The sequence below is a fragment of the Triticum aestivum genome, chromosome 2A (assembly GCF_018294505.1).
Source record: "Triticum aestivum cultivar Chinese Spring chromosome 2A, IWGSC CS RefSeq v2.1, whole genome shotgun sequence".
In the NCBI taxonomy this organism is placed as follows: domain Eukaryota; kingdom Viridiplantae; phylum Streptophyta; class Magnoliopsida; order Poales; family Poaceae; genus Triticum; species Triticum aestivum.
This window is the reverse complement of record NC_057797.1, coordinates 58,046,104-58,052,103: the sequence shown is the minus strand read 5'-3', so window position 1 is coordinate 58,052,103 and position 6,000 is coordinate 58,046,104.

Below are 6,000 nucleotides of genomic sequence, written 5' to 3'. Positions count from 1 at the left end.
TGTGTCCCCAACACACCCAATACAATGGTAAATTGTATTGGTGCACTAGTTCGGCGAAGAGATGGTGATACAAGTGGTATATGCATGGTAGATATAGGTTTTTGTAATCTGAAAAATATAAAAACAGCAAGGTAACTAATGATAAAAGTGAGCGTAAACGGTATTGCAATGCTAGGAAACAAGGCCTAGGGTTCATACTTTCACTAGTGCAAGTCCTCTCAACAATAAACATAATTGGATCACATAACTATCCCTCAACATGCAACAAAGAGTCACTCCAAAGTCACTAATAGCGGAGAACGAACGAAGAGATTATGGTAGGGCACGAAACCACCTCAAAGTTATTCTTTCCAATCAATCCGTTGGGCTATTCCTATATGTGTCACAAACAGCCCTAGAGTTCGTACTAGAATAACACCTTAAGACACAAATCAACCAAAACCCTAATGTCACCTAGATACTCCAATGTCACCTCAAGTATCCGTGGGTATGATTATACGGTATGCATCACACTATCTCAGATTCATCTATTCAACCAATACAAAGTACTTCAAAGAGTGCCCCAAAGGTTCTACCGGAACCCGCAAGTTGATCACCAAAACATACATCAAGTGAATCACGTGATATCCCATTGTCACCACAGATACGCACGGCAAGACATACATCAAGTGTTCTCAAATCTTTAAAGACTCAATCGATAAGATAACTTCAAAGGGGAAACTCAATCCATTACAAGAGAGTAGAGGGGGGAGAAAACATCATAGGATCCAAATATAATAGCAAAGCTCGCGATACATCAAGATCGTATCACCTCAAGAACACGAGAGAGAGAGAGATCAAACACATAGCTACTGGTACATACCCTCAGCCCCGAGGGAGAACTACTCCCTCCTCGTCATGGAGAGCACCGGGATGATGAAGATGGCCACCGGAGAGGGATTCCCCCTCCGGCAGGGTGCCGGAACGGGTCTAGATTGGCTTTCGGTGGCTACGGAGGCTTCTGGCGGCAGAACTCCCGATCTATTGTGATCCCCGGTCGTTTTAGGGTATATGGAGATATATAGGCGGAACAAGTACGTCAGGGGGGCCATGAGGGGCCCACAAGGGTGGAGGGCGCGCCCCCCTACCTCGTGGCTTCCTCGAAGCTTCCTTGACGTGGACTCCAAGTCTCCCGGGTTGCTTTCCTTCCAAAAATAAGTTCCGTGAAGTTTCAGGTCAATTGGACTCCGTTTGATTTCCTTTTCTGCGATACTCTAAAACAAGGAAAAAACAGAAACTGGCACTGGGCTCTAGGTTAATAGGTTAGTCCCAAAAATAATATAAAAGTGTATAATAAATCCCATAAACATCCAAAATAGAAGATAATATAGCATGGATCAATCAAAAATTATAGATACGTTGGAGACGTATCAGCATCCCCAAGCTTAATTCTTGCTCGCCCTCAAGTAGGTAAATGATAAAAATAGAATTTTTGATGTGGAATGCTACCTAACATATTTATCCATGTAATTCTCTTTATCGTGGCAAGAATATTTAGATCCATAAGATTCAAGATAAAAGTTCATATTGACATAAAAATAATAATACTTTAAGCATACTAACTAAGAAATTATGTCCTCTCAAAATAACATGGCCAAAGAAAGTTCATCCCTACAAATTCATATAGTTTAGTCATGCTCCATTTTCGTCACACAAGAATGCTCTCATCATGCACAACCCCGATGACAAGCCAAGCAATTGTTTCATACTTTAGTAATCTCAAACCTATAAATTTTCACGCAATATATGAGCACGAGCCATGGACATAGCACTATGGGTGGAATAGAATGTGATGATGGGGGTTATGTGGAGAAGACAAAAACAGGAGAAAGTCTCACATCAACGAGGCTAATCAATGGGCTATGGAGATGCCCATCGATCGATGTTAATGCAAGGAGTAGGGATTGCCATGCAACGGAAGCACTAAAGCTATAAATGTATGAAAGCTCAACAAAATAAACTAAGTGGGTGTGCATCCAACTTGCTTGCTCACGAAGACCTAGGGCACTTGAGGAGGCCCATTGTTGGAATATACAAGCCAAGTTCTATAATGAAAATTCCTACTAGTATATGAAAGTGACAAAACAAGAGACTCTCTATCATGAGGATTATGGTGCTACTTTGAAGCACAAGTGTGGCAAAAAAGGATAGTAGCATTGTCCCTTTTATTTTTCTACTTTTTTATTTGGCCTTTCTTCTTTTGGGACCTTCCTTTTTTTATTTGGCCTTTCTCTTTTGGGGGGGGGACAATGCTCTATTAATGATGATCATCACACTTCTATTTATTTACAACTCAAAGATTACAACTCGATACTAGAACAAGATATGAATCTATACGAATGCCTCCGACGGTGTACCGGGATTGCGATGAATCAAGAGTGACATGTATGAAAAATTATGAACGGTGACTTTGCCACAAATACGATGTCAACTACATGATCATGCAAAGCAATATGACAATGATGATGCATGTCATAATAAACGGAATGGTGGAAAGTTGCATGGCAATATATCTCGGAATGGCTATGGAAATGCCATAATAGGTAGGTATGGTGGCTGTTTTGAGGAAGATATAAGGAGGTTTATGTATGATAGAGCGTATCATATCACGGGGTTTGGATGCACCGGCGAAGTTTGCACCAACTCTCAATGTGAGAAAGGGCAATGCACGGTACCGAAGAGGCTAGCAATGATGGAAGGGTAAGAGTGCGTATAATCCATGGACTCAACATTAGCCATAAAGAACTCACATACTTATTGCAAAAATCTACAAGTCATCAAAAACCAAGCACTACGCGCATGCTCCTAGGGGGTAGATTGGTAGGAAAAGACCATCGCTCGTCCCCGACCGCCACTCATAAGGAAGACAATCAAATAACACCTCATGTTTCAAATTTGTTACACAACGTTTACCATGCGTGCATGCTACGGGACTTGCAAACTTCAACACAAGTATTTCTAAAATTCACAACTACTCAACTAGCACAACTTTAATATCACTATCTCTATATCTCAAAACAATCATCAAGTATCAAACTTCTCTTAGTATTCAATGCACTTATATGAAAGTTTTTATTATATCCCTCTTGGATGCCCATCATATTAGGACTAGTTTCATAACCAAAGCAAACTACCATGCTGTTATAAAGACTCTCAAAATAATATAAGTGAAGCATGAGAGATCAATTATTTCTACAAAATAAAACCACCACCATGCTCTAAAAGGATATAAGTGAAGCACTAGAGCAAATGACAAACTACTCTGAAAGATATAAGTGAAGATCAATGAGTAGTCGAACAATTATGCAACTATGTGAAGACTCTCTAACATTTAAGAATTTCAGATCTTGGTATTTTATTCAAACATAAAGCAAAACTAAAGAAAATAAAATGACGCTCCAAGCAAAACACATATCATGTGGCAAATAAAAATATAGCTCCAAGTAAAGTTACCGATGAACGAAGACGAAAGAGGGGATGCCTTCCGGGGCATCCCCAAGCTTAGGCTTTTGGTTGTCCTTTAATATTACCTTTTGGTGACTTGGGCATCCCCAAACTTAGGCTCTTGCCACTCCTTATTCCATAGTCCATCGAATCTTTACCCAAAACTTGAAGACTTCACAACACAAAACTTAACAGAAAACTCGTAAGCTCCTTAGTATAAGAAAATAAATCACCACTTAGGTACTATTGTGAACTCATTCATATTGGTGTAATATCTACTGTATTCCAACTTATCTATGGTTCATACCCTCCGATACTACTCATAGATTCATCAAAATAAGCAAACAACACATCGAAAACAGAATCTGTCAAAAACAGAACAGTCTGTAGTAATCTGGATCAAACGTATACTTCTGGAACTCATAAAATTCTCAAATAAATTTCGGGACGTGAGGAATTTATCTATTAATCATCTTCAAAAATAATTAACTAAACAGTACTCTCCAATAAAAAATGACAGCAATTCTCGTGAGCGCTAAAGTTTCTGTTTTTTACAGCAAGATCAACAAGACTTTCCCCAAATCTTCCCAAAGGTTCTACTTGGCACAAACACTAATTAAAAGAATAAAACCACATCTAAACAGAGGCTATATAAATTATTTATTTCTAAACAGGATCAAAATCAAGGAACAAAGATAAAGCTGGGTTGCCTCCCAACAAGCGCTATCGTTTAACGCCCCTAGCTAGGCATGATGATTTCAATGATGCTCTCATATAAGATAAGAATTGAAACATAAAGAGAGCATCATGAAGAATATGACTAGCACATTTAATCCTAACCCACTTCCTATGCATAGGGATTTTGTGAGCAAACAACTTGTGAGAACAAGAATCAACTTGAATAGGAAGGTAAAATAAGCATAATTTCAAAACTTTAAGCACATAGAGAGGAAAAATGATGTTGTTGCAATTCCTACAAGCATATATTCCTCCCTCATAATAATTTTCAGTAGCTTCATGAATGAATTCAACAATATAACCAGCACCTAAAGCATTCTTTTCATGATCTACAAGCATAGAAAATTTACTACTCTCCACACAAGCAAAATTCTTCCCATGAATAATAGTGGGAGCAAACTCAACAAAGTAACTATCATGGGATTGAAAATTGAAATCAAGATGACAAGTTTCATTGTTATCATTATTCTTTAAAGCATATGTGTCATCACAATAGTCATCATAGATAGGAGGCATGCTTTCATCATAATAAATTTGCTCATCAAAACTTGGGGGACAAAATATTTCATCTTCATCAAACATAGCTTCCCCAAGCTTGTGGCTTTGCATATCATTAGCATCATGGATATTCAAGGAATTCATACTAACAACATTGCAATCATGCTCATCATTCAAATATTTAGTGCCAAACATTTTAATGCATTCTTCTTCTAAAACTTTGGCGCAATTTTCCTTTCCATCATACTCACGAAAGATATTAGAAAGATGAAGCGTATGAGGCAAACTTAATTCCATTTTTTAATTTTCTTTTATAAACTAAACTAGTGATAAAACAAGAAACTAAAAGACTCAATTGGAAGATCTAAAGATATACCTTCAAGCACTCACCTCCCCGGCAACGGCGCCAGAAAAGAGCTTGATGTCTACTACACAACCATCTTCTTGTAGACGTTGTTGGGGCTCCAAGTGCAGAGGTTTGTAGGACAGTAGCAAATTTCCCTCAAGTGGATGACCTAAGGTTTATCAATCCGTAGGAGGCGTAGGATGAAGATGGTCTCTCTCAAGCAACCCTGCAACCAAATAACAAATAGTCTCTTGTGTCCCCAACACACCCAATACAATGGTAAATTGTATTGGTGCACTAGTTCGGCGAAGAGATGGTGATACAAGAGGTATATGCATGGTAGATATAGGTTTTTGTAATCTGAAAATATAAAAACAGCAAGGTAACTAATGATAAAAGTGAGCGTAAACGGTATTGCAATGCTAGGAAACAAGGCCTAGGGTTCATACTTTTATTAGTGCAAGTCCTCTCAACAATAATAACATAATTGGATCACATAACTATCCCTCAACATGCAACAAAGAGTCACTCCAAAGTCACTAATAGCGGAGAACGAACGAAGAAATTATGGTAGGGCACGAAACCACCTCAAAGTTATTCTTTCCAATCAATCTGTTGGGCTATTCCTATAGGTGTCACAAACAACCCCAGAGTTCGTACTTGAATAATACCTTAAGACACAAATCAACCAAAACCCTAATGTCACCTAGATACTCCAATGTCACCTCAAGTATCCGTGGGTATGATTATACGATATGCATCACACAATCTCAGATTCATGTATTCAACCAACACATAGAACCTCAAAGAGTGCCTCAAAGTTTCTACTGGAGAATCATGACAAAAACGTGTGCCAACCCCTATGCATAGGTTCATGGGCGGAACCCGCAAGGTGATCACCAAAACATACATCAAGTGAATCACGTGATATCCCA